The 16,513-nt window shown below is 37.9% G+C and overlaps 1 long non-coding RNA gene across 1 annotated transcript; it reads left to right on the forward strand.

Moving 5' to 3' along the window:
* The first annotated feature begins 1,481 nt into the window (after nt 1–1,481).
* LOC135200434 (uncharacterized) lies at nt 1,482–15,586 on the forward strand. Its single transcript, XR_010311285.1, has 3 exons — nt 1,482–1,968; nt 3,145–3,248; nt 14,419–15,586. It is a non-coding gene; the product is annotated as an uncharacterized LOC135200434 (long non-coding RNA).
* Nucleotides 15,587–16,513: the final 927 nt, after the last annotated feature.

The raw sequence follows: 16,513 nt of genomic DNA on the forward strand, positions 1-16,513 counted from the left end.
ACCCCCTGCTGTCAACCACAGATATAAGGAGGACGGACACCGCACCAAGATCAGTCCACCCTCAGCTTCCCAGCCCGAGGATGTCTGGCAGCTCCAGACGAAAGCTCGCTTTAAGAGAGAGAGAGAGAGAGAGAGAGAGAGAGAGAGAGAAAATCGTTAATGACTTTGATGACTATGGTATCATAGTTTATCTGTAAAATTCAAATATATACACCTATTTTGACCCTGTATTTTACCATGACCTCTATAGGCGCTCTACTAGCCTGTTTAAGTAGCACTGAAAAAGCCGCTATTCGCAAAATAGAGAAGAATCTCTACAAGTGTAACGCTGCTGAAGTAGCCATTACTTTTAATAAAGTATGCTTGAGAGAGGGTCTGCTTCCTAAGGACAATAATAATAATAATAATAATAATAATAATAATAATGATAATAATAATAATACATATCAAAGCTCACCCAAAGAAAACTCTGACCAATGAAGAATTTTCTTCACTTACGGTATGGCCATATGAATGTATATACATAATAAATTCAAGTATGTAATATTAATAAAATAAAATAAAAAAGATGTGTAGAATCTAAGCTGGATATGTATTGTTACAAAGAAGATGATAATACTCTCATCAGATAAAATTCTGAATGTGATGCTGTTAAAATTGTAAAATATTGTATATTTTCTCTAACAAAAGATAGAAAAAAAAAACAACTTACGTTCGAGCTGTTGGTGTTAGCTGAGAGATCAAGCTGAAGTAGCCTTATGCCAGCACCGCGGAGCCTTCTTCTTCTTGCTCTTCGGAGTAGCCGTTACAACGAATGCCCAGTGACCAAAGGCCATCGTTTCTTGTCTTTTCACACCTCTCGAATTCCTTGGTTTTGCGCACTTGCCGTTATTATTTGTTGATTCGGTCAACAAGTTGAAACCGTCAACACGGTGCTGTGATCGGGAATTCCACTCGAAGTAGTCTCGAGTCTTTTGTTTTTGGTTGTTTCATGTTTTTATCGAATTCCTTTTCAACTCGCCGTCAAGCTGAAAGGGAAATATGCGTCTTTTATAGTCTATTTGATATGGCGGCTGGAGTGAAATAGTTTTTTCATATACAAAGTTGCAATCTTATTATGAAAGTTTAGAATAACGTCAAACGCCCATATAAACACCTTGCAAGAAAATTCACAATCAAGTATTCAACAATAACCCCCCCTACCAGACTGGTGGCTGAAAGCCGTAACGTTCTCCCCCACCCCAAATCAATTTAATTCATCTAATTCGCCATCATAAAAACATGCTGAAGTACCAACTGTAGCCTCTAGACCTATAGCCCCCTACAAGTAGGTAATTGTCACCTTCACGGGAAGTAGAGAAAGACAACTTCATTTACTTATTCTCTCTCTCTCTCTCTCTCTCTGTCACACTTTCCCTTAATCGCACGCTGCTGATAAGGCGCCTGATAGCGGATGCATATCACCGCAGCCAAGAGATCAGCTCGGCATTCTGAACTAGTGCTGAAGTCGGTTTTGGTGCGTCTAAGAGAAACAGCTGTGACTCGTATAAACTTTATTCCTTTAATCTAGTTTACTAACTTTTGCTCTGGTGATCTTACAAGAAGTTTTTCTTGTCATAACTTGATGGTTGTAAAACTTATAAGTCAAGGTGAAGTCACAACATCAAGGTTGTAAAACGTATGAGTCTAGGTGAAGAGTGCGCTTGTTAACGGTTGCTTTTCAGCGAACTTATCGTCTCGCCCGATCCTCCATTCAAAGGTGTTTATTGACGACACGTCAACGAATAGTTTCATGTGAGTCTACGACAAATTCGACTAAGCTTCACTGGAACCGGAGCAATGGTTAGAACGCCCAACGAATAACCGTTAAACTTTGAAAAATGTGTTCGTCTTCGATCAAACTAAACATGGAGACGAAGAGGCCGTGAGGGAGCTTATCTTCAAGATTCTCACTGTATACCTTTCTTGGTAAGTTTGCCTCATTTATTTACGACTTTTTTTTTTTTAGGATGTGAATACTTTATTTACGATTAACGGTAAAATCTTTAACGATGATTAAAGCGTATTATATCGTTCGACACACACATACATGTACTACACCACACACACACGTGTGTGTACATTTATATATATATATATATATATATATATATATATATATATATATATATATATATATATGTGTGTGTGTGTGTGTATGTAGTATATATATATATATTATATAGATATATATATTGTATATATATATATATATATATATATTATATATACTTGGTCTCTAAGCGCACTTGTGTTCTAGTGTGTATGCATGTGTTGGCATAAAACGAATGACGTAAATATCATCGCTAAATGAAAAATGGTTTTATCTAATCCTTGATCATCGATAACTGATAAGACTTTCGAGATAGCCTGCCTTTCCACCCCACCCCACCCCAGACCTTGAAAAGTAGCATGTGCAATAGCAACTTTTATAAAGGCCGGTACTGACACTGGTACTAATGTTACGCCCACGTTCTCATTATAGCTGCAAAGGTCATGAAATCTCTCTCTCTCTCTCATATATATATATATATATATATATATATATATATATATATATATACATACATATAATATATATATGTATGTATGTATGTATGTATGAGAGAGAAGAGAGAGAGAGAGAGAGAGAGAGAGAGAGAGAGATTTCACGACCTTTGCAGCTATAATGAGAACGTGGGCGTAACATTAGTACCAGTGTCAGTACCGGCCTTTATAAAAGTTGCTATTGCACATGCTACTTTTCAAGGTCTGGGGTGGGGTGGAAAGGCAGGCTATCTCGAAAGTCTTATCAGTTATCGATGACTAAGGATTAGATAAAACCATTTTTCATTTAGCGATGACATTTACGTCACTCGTTTATGCCAACACATGCATACACACTAGAACACAAGTGCGCTTAGAGACCAAGTATACTTGATTAATTTTATCATACCTTTTCCCCACCTGTTAGTCATCTTCACGATTGGTAGTACCATCAATTATTAGCAGTATTATCATCACTATTAGTAATATTGTGTCTAGATTCTCAAATGCGTTATTAGCACCTGCAGTTTTTCTTATTTTTCGCGTAACATCTGCCATTTAGTCTCATGTTGATTTCAGAGCGGAGATGTTGAAGGCGAGGACGATTTTGGCAGTGTTTGGATTGGCCCTGACTTTCTCCTTCCTGGTCTTGTGCTTCATGACGTTCGTAGTTCTCCCTAACGGTGAGTATTTCACTTATATTAGAACTCATTAAAAGAAAGTGAAGAGTTCTGGTTCAATCAATGCTCAGTCAAGTCTTGTTCTTCTCTGTCTAACTCAACTAAACAACGATCCATATACTCTGTGCAGTGTTTCTTACACTGGGGGTCGTAAAATGACTCTCTAATTATATTCGTTATTCTCTTAGTAAGAGTGAGGAACTAATATATTTATTAGAAGTTCATAAAAAAGTGCAAAAGTATCACGTTAAGTTTCCTATGGTCTAGTACTCTGGTTAGGCTCGTCGGTGTTGCCATGTTTTGTTATTATTTAACTCCCTCCCTATTCCTCGAAATCCCTTCTCTTTCTCTCTCTTCTTCTTCATTTTCCCATAAATCTGGGGGGGAATTTTACTTAGATACGTGGAGGAAAGGACCAACTCCAAGAGGGAGGCATGGTAATAAGAAGGTAAAGAACCACTGCACTATTGGGTGATTGATTTGAGTGATTTCACCATATGATTTGTAGTACCATGGCTGTGACTGCAAGAATGAAAATATTTTTCTTCTCTTCAGTTGAAACTAATTTTCTTATTCAGGATGGATGGATGGATGTATGAGTTTTAGTGTATGAAGAAAATGGTTATAGATAAATTACCATATGACAAATGAATGAATTAATGAAAAAAAATGCTTAATAAATAAATATATATATCTATGATGTGAGATAAAAAATAATTAAATGTTATTAAAAATGTTTATAGACTTTAAAAAGGAGATGAGAGCAGAAATATCTGCTTCATCTCCTAAAATATCACAAAGGGATTTACCTCTAAGATATCTCTCTCTCTGGTTAAAATATCTGGGGCAAGCAACCAGAATGTGCTCCACTGTTAGCATCTCGCCACCGCAAGCACACTCTGCGAGGCTGCCCCCTTCTAAAATAAACTGATGGGTCAAATAAGTGTGCCCAATCCTCAGTCTGCTTAAAACTATTTCTGTTCGCCTATCAGACTGGAAAGACGAAGGCCACGGCAATATATTATTTCTAATATTTCTGTACTTTCTATTATCGGCAAGATGAGGAGAAGTCCATCTTTCTTGCCGTTTGCTTAAAATATAAGACCTAAAAGGACCTTTTAGATCTGTATGAGCCACTTTACTAAAGGCTGTTTCTGATGAGACACTAGCAGCTTTCGCTTCCCTATCTGCCATCTCGTTTCCGCAAATCCCCACATGTGAAGGGACCAACAGAAAGAGACAGAAAGAGAGGAACGATTCCTAACTTTTTGAACTAACGGATGGGAGCTATTGAATTTTTGAATGGCTTCTAAAGTGCTTTTGGAATCCGAGTAAATGACAAAATTATACTCTGGCTACAAAAGGTTGAGACTCGAGGGTGATTAGCACTGCTGCCATATTTTCTTAAACTCGTTCAAACTTTCGGAGAAAAAGGTGACTATTTGGTAGATTTGGCAAAATTTTTGAGCGGCGCTGCCATTTCCTCGTGCATTTGATGAATAAGGGAAGTGACCACCAAGGGTCACACCCCGTGGCCACAGTAATAAGAGGATTGTCTCGATTATCTGTCCACCAATCCCTCCATTCGTCGGTACAAAAAGCAAAACTCGGAGATCAAAACATTATACTACTTGGGCCTTCCTATACATTTTTCGAGTTGCTTGATGCACAATTTAATTTGGGCTATATATACACATATATATATACATTTATATATATTAAATATATATAAACCCCAATTAAATATTGCATGTGTATGTGTGTATATATATATGTGTGTACATATATATACCTTATAATATATATATATATATATATATATTATATATATATATATATTATATATATATATATATACATATATATATATATATATAAAATATATATATATATATATATATATATACTATATTAATGTAAAAATGGTGTTCTGTAACAACAGAATTCCATCTAATAAAAGGAGCCCATAAAAACCACCAAAATATAGAGAGAAAAGTACTATTTTTCAGAGACTGCTGTCTCTCTCTTCAGGTAAATGAATAGAAAAGTTTACAGAAAAGGTGGTATTTATACCAAGAGATCCGTCCACAGGCAAGCCAATTTAGGTCACCCCCGCTGATAATCTTCCTTTAATCTTCTTAAGCGTTGGTTTGATGAAAACTTGGTCGACGACATCTGAAACCCACGCCCCTTTTGAGATGTTCATTACCTGCTTCTCTTTTATTAAGGCCGATTCCATCATTTGACTCTTGTACCGGCAGTTGCTGCTATAAATTACACGTGACAAATTCCAGTTTATTCTATGGCTATGTTCATTTATATGGTTGAAAATAGCCGAGTTCTGTTGTCCATACCTAACTGACCGTTTGTGTTGTATTCATCTCAGGGGAAGTGATTTACCTGTAAATGCCGATGTAAGATTGGGTCACAGTCTTGGCGGGATCTCATAGACCCCAGAGTCCTTGGGAGATGTCTTTTGTTGGACATTAATCAGGGATTTGGCTAAGGTGTTTGGGTAGGTAAATGCCAAAAGGGTTGGATTTCCCAAGGGTGTTGGTTATTCTCTTAATCGTCTCCAGGTGAGGGTGAGGAATTTTTATTTTATTGTTGGGTGTGTCTCTGGTCTTGTCTTTAGGGGGTTGGTAGAAAATTTTTGAATTGCTTTCTCAATTATATGGTCAGGATACTTTAAAGACGAAAGTTGTTTGCGAATAAGTTCAAATTCTTTTTCCAGGAAATCTGGGGAACAAATTCGTAAGGCTCTTAAGAATAGGTTGCTAGCTACACCTATCTTGATAGTAATGTCGTGATAGCTAAAGTAGTGAATATATGACAGTGAGAACGTTGGTTTTCTGTATATGGTAAATTTGTATTCTGTCGTGTCTCTGATTATTAAAACATCAAGAAAAGGAATTTTGTTGTCTGTTTCCCATTCAACTTTAAATTTGATGCTGGGCACTAATGCGTTTAATTTTGAGAGGAATTCATTAAAATTACCCCACCTATTATCCCAAAATCTTAGAATATCATCCACGTATCTCATCCACAGCATGTTTTTGGGTTTTATTGCATTTACTACTGTATTTTCAAAGTATTCCATGTACAGATTGGCTAAAACAGGACTTAAACGACTACCCATACTACACCCGAATTTTTGCTTGTAGAATGATTCCCCGAATGAAAATATGTTATTAGATGCACATAATTCAACTAACTTTATTATTTTGTCAAGCGCCAATGGGAAATGATCTGAATAGGGGGACAATTTTTCCCTTAAAAACTGAAGAACGTCCTGTACTGGTACTTTTGTGAATAGGGAGTCTACGTCAAGGCTTAAAAGTTTTATGTTGTGAAGTGGTATATGTGCTTCTCTGAATTTGTGACAAAAATCTTCCGAATGTTTAAGGTGACTGGGAGAAAAAGTGCCTAGGAGAAAGGAGGCCAGCTAACCATTTAGAAATTTTGTAATTGAAAGCTCCGGCGCATGAAACGATGGGTCTGAATGGAAGATTGTCTTTGTGAGTTTTGGGAAGGCAATAAAAGTAGGGTAATTTAGGATTAATTACTTTAAATTTCTCTAATAGTTCAATACTCTTTTTGTCTTGGCCAATTAATCTTACTTTCCGAAAAAAATTCTGTGGGAACGTTTTGGAGGGGATTTTTCGTCAGTTTTTCGTAGGTGTTTGTGTCGCTAAGGAGCTGGTTGATTTTGTCGAGGTAGAAGTCTTTGTCCATTATTACGATTTTGCCGTCTTTGTCGGATCTACTTATTATAACATCTAACTTTTTAGCGAGTGGATGGCTATCATGAATCTGCGGGGAACAGGATATTTCTTATGAAGGTCAGTTAAGGCATTTAGTAACACTCCTTTTAAACATATCTCTTCACGGCTGTAGTTTTTGTCAGATATGAATTTGTCAAAAGCCACTATGAAGTCTAGGTTGTTTTTGCGGTCTGGCATAAGGGCAAAGGATAAGCCTAAATTTAAAACTAAATGTAGATTTACAGTAAGGGGGGTGTTGGATAAGTTTAAAACTTTGTCTTGTTGTTCAAGATTATTCCATGCGCTATTGTCTATTAGGTTATTTAACTTGCGTAAAAGTCTGTTGGAATGAGTCACGCTATTATAGGCAGCAATGTCGGAACAGAATGAAATCAGATACCTGTATATGTGGTCCGAAGTGAGGAGGCGAAGATTAGACTGAGTTCCATATATCACTCTGCGTAGCACAAAGATGTCGTTTCTCGTACTGGTGATTCTTTCTTCCAGGAAAATCTTGTGTGATAGAGGGAAGGGGTTTGATTGCAGAGTCCATCTCCCGAATCCGTACATTTTTGGAAGTACTTGTTCTTTGAGGCATTCTTCCAAAAAGTGTTTTTGGTTTTTCAGCCGGTGTAGTCTGTTCAGTTCTTTCTCAAATTTCCGGAAAACTGGCTTGACTTCTGGAAGTGAGTGAAGAATCCTAAAAAGGCGGTTGAATTCCATAATGGGCTGACAATGACTGGTAAAAATGTTCTGTAACAACAGAATTCCATCTAATAAAAGGAGCCCATAAAAACACCAAAATATAGAGAGAAAAGTACTATATTTCAGAGACTGCTGTCTCTCTCTTCAGGTATATGAATGAGAAAAGTTTACAGAAAAGGTGGTATTTATACCAAGAGATCCGTCCACAAGTAAGCCAATTTAGGTCACCCCCGCTGATAATCTTCCTTTAATCTTCTTAAGCGTTGGTTGAATGAAAACTTGGTCGACGACATCTGAAACCCACGCCCCTTTTGAGATGTTCATTACCTGCTTCTCTTTTATTAAGGCCGATTCCATCATTTGACTCTTGTACCGGCAGTTGCTGCTATAAATTACACGTGACAAATTCCAGTTTATTCTATGGTTATGTTCTCATTCATATACCTGAAGAGAGAGACAGCAGTCTCTGAAATATAGTACTTTTCTCTCTATATTTTGGTGTTTTTATGGGCTCCTTTTATTAGATATATATATATATAGATATATATATATATATATATATATATATATATATATATATATATATATATATATACATTTATATGTGTGTGTGTGTGTGTACACATATATAAGTAAATACGTTAAACGTAAGCATACATACACATGGCATATATTACTTTAAAAACGAAGTCACTGTGAATAAAAGCAAATAGCTGGACATACGCTCGTATATGTCCATTCTCCGGATTAGCTTCCGGATTAACCTTAACCTCAAGGAGGTTAATCCTGAAAATGTACCTTCTAGGATTAGGATTAAATATGTCCTTTGGCAATATGGGAGACGTGTCAATGCTGCTAATTGTAGGAAAGTCTCAACCTTTCGTAGCTACTTTGAAAACTATATCCAGGGCAGAACTATGTCTGTTAATTCTGCTGTGAATATGGATGCAAATCAGGTAGTTTAGCCGTATATGCTGTATCACCAAGGATAACTGCACAGCCAACACCACTATCTGACTTTGATCCATCTGTATATATTTTTGTCACATTAGTATGGACAGTTTCGTGCTCCAAGAATTTTCCCCTAATCTCTTCCTCAGGACGGTCTTTTTTGTTATATGCTTTTTTGCACACAGATGGTTCTGGAATAAGCCATGGAGGATACACAGGATGTTTTACTTTCATGACTTTCTGGGATTTAAGATGATTACCTGTAACATCTTCATTTAGTCTAACTTGAAATGGTCTAGAGGCTCGCATACGAGAAAAGACACGTGAGTCTGCTTCCCTCAGCACCTGGAAGGAGGGATTTTTGGGAGCACTTTTAATTCTAGCCATGTACCTTAATCCTAGTTCTTGCCTTCTCAGATCAAGGGGAAGTTGGTTAGTATCAACATATATGCTTTCAACAGGCGAAGTTCCAAAAGCCCCTGAGCATATTCCCAGCCCCATATTGTGTACAACGTCCAGTTCCTTCAGCCTGGTTTTACAAGCTGAGGAATAAATCTGACAGCCATAGTCTAGCTTGGATCTATACAACGAGTCATATAGTCTAAGCAGGGATTTTGTATCAGCTCCCCAACTAAATCCAGAGACAACCTTTAAAACATTCAGAGACTCTTTAACCTTAATCTTTAAGGCATTTATGTGGCTGGCCCATGTCAATTTCTGGTCAATGGTCATTCCCAAAAATTTCACTTCATTTTCATAATAAATGATAGATCCTTTTAAACTAAGTGTGGGAACCTCTTCCACACGCTGGCACTTAGTAAATCTTACAGAAACTGTTTTAGAGGAGGAGAATTTAAAACCATTCTCATCAGCCCACTTTGTAATAGCATTAACAGACCTTTGCAAATGTTTACATACTGACGAGGCATCATATCCTGTGCAGTATATTGCAAGGTCATCAACAAAAAGCGAGCATTTAACAGGTGATGATATTTGTTGGACTATACTGTTTATTGCCACTGAAAAAAGTGTTACACTTAAAACGCTTCCTTGTGGAACACCCTCCTCCTGCACAAAAGGTTGGGAGAGAGTGTTGCCCACTATAACCTTATAAAATCTCTCTGTTAAAAAGGAATATACAAATTTAATCATTCTTCCACATATGCCCATCTTGTGCAATTGTTTTATGATGCCAATTCTCCAAGTAGTGTCATATGCTTTCTGAAGGTCGAAAAATACGCTGATAGTCTGACATCGTTTGGCAAATCCTTGCTGGATTTGATTGGTCAGCCTCAGCAAGGGATCAAGGGTGGAACGATTTTTCCTGAAACCAAATTGAAATGGAGATATTAGTCCTTTGGTTTCCAGATGCCAAACTAATCTGGTGTTTATCATTTTTTCCATCAGCTTACACACACAGCTGGTAAGAGCTATTGGTCTATACCCGGTTTCTTGGGAAGCGTCTTTATTAGGCTTTTTTATGGGAACAATTATGGATATTTTCCAGTCCTTGGGTAAAATTCCAGTTTCCCATATTCTTTTTATAATCTTGAGTAGATAATTTTTGGCATCATCTGGGAGGTGTTTAAGCATTTCATATAAAATTGAATCACCCACTGGAGATGTTGATTCAGTTGAAGAGAGTGCCTCCCGAAATTCTCTTAAGGAAAATTTGTGATTGTATGGTTCAGATTTTCCCGATTCAAATTTCAGAGTCATTTCGGCATTCTGAACTCTTTGAAATTCTAGAGAATAATTGTCAGGGCTGGAAATTTGAGAAAAGTGTTTTCTCAGCTCATTGACAACTTCTGTGATCAGAGTGTTATTGACTTTTAATGAGAGTAATGGTGACGCAACAAATTTTCCACTTAGTTTCCTGATTTTGCACCACATCACTCTCAATGGAGTTCTGGAATTGATTCCATTGATAGTAAAACCAACTTTCTCTTTTGGCTTTCTTATAAAAGCGCCGCTGCTTGGGTAACGCACGATTATAGATTAATTTAGACTGAGGGGAGCCACTAGTTTTGTATCGTCGGTAGCACTTCCTTGTGACTTTCCTCAGAATACCATGTCTTATTCCACCAGGGAACTGCAGGTCTACGAGGTTTACCTTTTGTCTTGGGAATCGAGCCCTCAGCACTCTTCAGAGTGGATTCAATGAAGTAGTCATAGGCATTCAGATGAGAATTAAATGACTCAAACTCCTTATCTAGATTGACTCCTTTACTGAACTTGTCCCAGTCATCATCCTCTACCTTCCACTTAGGTAATGTTTCAGATGGAGCATTTACAACATATTTCAGATGGATCGGGTAATGATCACTTCCATTCAAATCTTCACTAACAGACTTAAAATCAAGGTGGATATTTGTTGAGGAAATACTGAGTTCCAGTGCAGAGAGATGATTATTATGAATGCTGTGGAAGGTCATTGACCCATTATTATATAGGGCGACATCATTCGTGCCAATAAGGCCCTCGATTATTTTCCCTTTGCTGTCTAAACACACACTTCCCCAAAAGGGGTTGTGGGCATTAAAATCTCCTAATAAGAGAAAAGGAGTGGGAAGTTGGTTAATCAAGGTCTGAATATCTCCAATGTTAAAAGAAAGGTCTGGTGGGGGGTATAATGAACAAACAGTCATCCTCTTGTCTAATATGACCGAGACAGCAACAACTTGTAGAGTTGTATTTAATTGTATTGTGGAGTGCCACAGAGATTTATTAACAATAATTACAGCACCTCCATGGGCACGATCACCAATTGGGGGAAAAGAATTAAAAATAGCATAATCAAGTCCAGGATTATAAGGAGAGTTACCTAACATAGTCTCCTGCAGGCATACAATCCCTAGATTAAATTCATGCATTAAGACTTTAAAGTCTTCTGTCTGGGCTCTGAGACCCTTTCAGAGACCCTTACAATTCCACTGAAGGACATCAAAACTGAATGCTATGGTGGTAAAATATACTACTTCCCACTCTTTGGAGGGGAAGTACTGTTCCTAGGGTGGAGCGGAAAATTCTCCTTAATAAGAGATTGCTTTCTTGATCCCTTTTCATCTTTATCAGACATCAGGGTTCTTGGCTGACAAACAGATTTCTGAATTCGAGGCCGATGCTCAGGATTTTTACTGTGATTCTGTGCATCACTACTGCTATTAGTCTTGGGGCGGCAAGACTGATGAGAACTTGCATGTCTTTGAACTGGATCTGCTTTTGGAACTATCTTCCTTGGCGGAGAGATCTCTTCCAGAACACTGAACCCATTTGAAGTTTTAATGATAAAACTTTCATTATTCAGGGACGCGTTTCTTATACGCTTCCTGGTGGATGCAGCTGTGGTTTTATAAGGTTTCTTAGTGACTGTGATAATTGATGGATCCGAGCTAGATCTCTCTAGTTTGGGCCACTCCTTTGGTTGCTTCTTGGTGAAATTATTATTTGTGGCTACTTCCAAACTTTGCTTAGGGGCTGAATTTGCAACCATTACATTTGTATCAGCTTGAGAGGATAAATTGTCCATGCTTTTGGAAGAACAATTTTTAGTACTGGGCTTCAAAACACGCTCTGACTTAAGTTTCTGATTATAATTTCCATTGCAAGGAGAAACAGGTTTCCGATGCTTACTGTTAGATTCAATTACTGGTGGCCTCTCATTGCTAGAACTCTCCATCAACTTTATTACAGAAGCATAGGTAGAGTTGGCACTCTTGTTAGCCCCCATTACCACACGCTTTGCTGCACTGATGCTGAGATGTTCATTATCAGCCACTGACAACACGTCTTGCTCAAACCTGTACCTGAGGCAAGTCCTAGTGTTTGGAAAGAGATCACCCTTGCACTGGAAACAATAACAGGCTGCTTCACACTTGTCCAAATTGTCATGCTCAGCAGAGCACACAGAACATCTCTTATTGTTTCCACACGAGTCTTGAATGTAGCCATATTCAAAGCATTTGCGACATTGTTTAGGGTTTCTTTTATATTTTTTGACTTGCATCCTCTCATGGCCAACATTGATGGTATCCTCATTAAAAACATGCAAGTCTCTGGAATAAACTACCTCTTTCCGCGTGTTAAAGAATCTGTGCAATGTGATAGCCTCAATATTTCCACTTTGAGGGGGTTTAAACTTTGATAGTGAAACAGCTTGCGTCTCATTGCCTGCTTTTATGAGTAAGTTCTTCCCATATCGTTTCAGATTACCAATAGGAATAGAACCTACTTTGTTCTCAATACATTCAGCAGCTTTAATGAAATTTTCTCTTCCCTCCTTATAACTGGCAACATGCCATATAGGGGGAGGAAGCATCCTGGTATATGTTGCTGGTCACATTCTTCGTCCTTAGGAACAAAATCAAATGGCTCATCGTGCAAATTCCTCACTGAAAACACCTTGGTGCTTAAAACAGAGTCATTTAGAATGTGGCCATTCAATTTCAGTTGTGCCTCACTAGCTTCTTGGGGAGAGGAAAATCTAATGTATGCAGAAAAAGACTGCTTGTCTCTTTCTAGAAGCATTTTAATCCTTTCCACCTTACCAAACTGTTTTGCAACACTATGCAAGCACTCGTAGTCCAACAAAAGGCTTACATTAGTGCAATAAAGCACTCTATTATTCACATCAAATCCACTAGTTTTAATAGCACCCTGGTGTCACGGTGCATGGTTCCGTGTGATAGTCGTCAGATCCAGGGGAGGGCAAACATTGATCAATATCCATAATTTCAATATATTTGTAGACTGCTTGGTTATATCAAGAAGGTATCGTGGGTCAGTCAGGTATTCAAATTTTCCACTAATGGCACAAGTGAGAGTCGACTCCCAATGGTCCACCCCATACCCTACCCTTACGGGATAGCACCAATATGCTTGCAGTGGCCCAGGTATAAGCCTATCCGCCTGCTGGGAGTTCTGCCCCCACTAATGAGGACCAACTCCCCACTCCAAATGTATTGGTGGGCTTCTGGACAAAAGCCAGGAGTCCAATCCCAAACACCAGTACCCCCTGGATTCCGATGGGCTGATGTTTGGAGATGATTCCGCCCTCAAGGTAGCAATGGGAGGGGTCCCATCACTACCTCTTAGGTCCAAACCATATCAGGTGGCGACTCAATCACCACAACTCCCACAATTAGCTTCGAATGCAAACCCCTTCCAAAACACGATCCCTTCTCAGACTCACCTAAGCAGTAAAATTTAACAAGTGGAAAATTCCACATAATTAAACCGAAATGCTAGTAAAAAAATATTACATGAAGGAGAAGGATGTAGTAAGAATGAAAAAATAGCAGAGAGAAGGAAAAGTTCTGACTAATTTAGTTGGATCAGCAGCTGGGCCCCAAGGACCAGTGAGAGAGCAATCCCACCAGGCATCAGAGCCCAGCTGCTGGTCCCTAAGCCCCCTACCCACGCCAAAGGGTCAGCATCTAGGGGTAATTTTCTTATTCAGGTTGAACCAGGCCTAGTTAGACCAATAATTAGATGTGACTTTTTTTCTAACATTAATTGCTGCTAAGACCTGTGACTATCGTATATAGGATTTATTTTTGTCCTTTTCATGACTTTTTTTTAAAGCATTAAAACATTGATTGCTGATAGAACATGTGCCTATCGTAGATAGGACTTGTATTTTGTTTTTCGAGTTCTAACATGAAAACCTGTATATACACTACTTGGATGCTCAGTGGGCAATACTGTTAAGACAGCCAGTAAAACAAATATAAACGAGAGGTATCCTATTTCAGATGTGCTCCGCAAGTCTAGCTTCTACCGCACGCAAGGCCTTCCCCTGGGGCAGCGGAGGAGTGGCTCGGCGTCGTCCAGCATCAGTCGCCAGAAAATCAACAGGCTCTTGAAAACCAACAACACCGAGGGAAGGTTCGCCATCCGACACGTCGTCGAAATCGACGCAGAGAAGAGGAGGAAGTCCGTGACGTCACAGTTCCCGCTTCTGAGAGTCAGGCCAGGCCACCACAACAGGGTGGGAGACGGTGTCGCGAAGCCGGTGGACAGGATCCTCTTGGCCAAAACGCTTCGAGATCATGGCATGCATCCTGAGAGAGCAAGGGCGCTGATATCGGCTCTTTTGGACAAGGATAAAAAAGGCTGACGATCGCCGTACATATATCTCTTTCTGAGGGCTGACGTTCATGGACCAAAACGCTAGAATTTCTCAGTGAAAAAATTAATTTCTCGAATTTGAGGTTTTGTGATGAAAACAATTGACGTTTAACTGTATGGTAAAAGCAACGTAGGAAAGAGCTCTTAAATCATGAAATAACATTGGCTAATAATATATCCGTCAACACATCGAGAAGCATCAGACCATAACTATATCACAAGAAGAACTTTTTAAAGGCTGGTCGAGATGTTCGTCTTGTGCTGTGATACTGATCTAAGGGACCGCTTTTCATTGACTTTTTATTTTGTTATTTTTTTTTTACCCAAATGGAGTGTGACTAAAATTGAAAGTACAATTGCCAAACGTTAACCCGAACCCGTACATCTATAGATCAGGGGTTCTTAACAGAGGGGTATCCATACCCCTTGGGGGTATGGGACTTGCTCTATGGATATTTTTTATATATTTGATTTGAATGTCATCGTATACATGAGTACATTGTGTAGATAAATAACTATATAAAACTATAAAAGCTTTTGATATTCTTGTATGTTCTATTTCTAGCTAATCGTACCTAAAGAATGTATTAAACTAAGCATATTAAAGTTATATTGATAACAAATAGGACTTGAGTAAAGGGGTATGGAACTATACTGGGCATTTCGTTGGGGGTCTGGAGTCGTCAGAATGTTAAGAACCCCTGTTCTGGATTCATAGTGTTTACGATTAGGGTTATACTGTTACTGGAATTATATTGCAACGGCTTTTTTTAAATATAAAATTCTGTTTTATTCATTGAGATTTTATATCCTCCTCCTTTCACAAGGAAAAAAATCCAGAACCCTAATTTTTCAACTTTCTAAAGAAAGCAACGACCCCCATCTTTTTCAACTTTCTAAAGTTATAAATGACCCTCATTTTTCCAACTTTCTAAAGAAATCAACGGCCATATTTTTCCAACTTTCTAAAGAAATTAACGACCATATTTTTCCAACTTTCTAAAGAAATCAATGACTATATTTTTCCAACTTTCTAAAGAAATCAACGGCCATATTTTTCTAACTTTCTAAAGAAATCAACTTAAAGAAAATTCACGCCCTCATTTTTTTAACTTTAAAAACTTATAAAGAAATCACGACCCTCATTCTTTTTAACTTTCTAAAGAAATCTACGACCCTCATTTTTTTAACTTTCTAAAGAAATCAACGACCCTCATTTTTTTTAACTTTCTAAAGAAATCAACGACCCTCATTTTTCAACTTTCTAAAGAAATCAACGACCCTCATTTTTTTTTTTTTAACACTTTCAAAGAAATCAACGACCCTCATCTTTTTCAACTTTTCTAAAGAAATCCAATGGACCCTTCATTTTTTTTAACTTTCTAAAGAATCAACGACCCTCCCCATTTTTTCAAAACTTTCTAAAAGAAATCAACGACCCTCATGTTTTTTTTTAACTTTCTAAAGAAATTCAACGACCCTCATTTTTTTTAACTTTCTAAAGAAATCAACGACCCTCATTTTTCAACTTTCTAAAGAAATCAACGACCCTCATTTTTTTTTTAACTTTCTAAAGAAATCAACGACCCTCATTTTTTTTAACTTTCTAAAGAAATCAACGACCCTTTTTCATTTTTTTTTACTCTAAAGAAATCAACGACCCTCATTTTTTTTAAAACCTTTCTAAAGAAAAATTCCAACGACCCTCACTTTTTTTTT

This window comes from Macrobrachium nipponense, chromosome 23 (genome assembly GCF_015104395.2).
Source record: "Macrobrachium nipponense isolate FS-2020 chromosome 23, ASM1510439v2, whole genome shotgun sequence".
Taxonomy (NCBI): Eukaryota; Metazoa; Arthropoda; class Malacostraca; order Decapoda; family Palaemonidae; genus Macrobrachium; species Macrobrachium nipponense.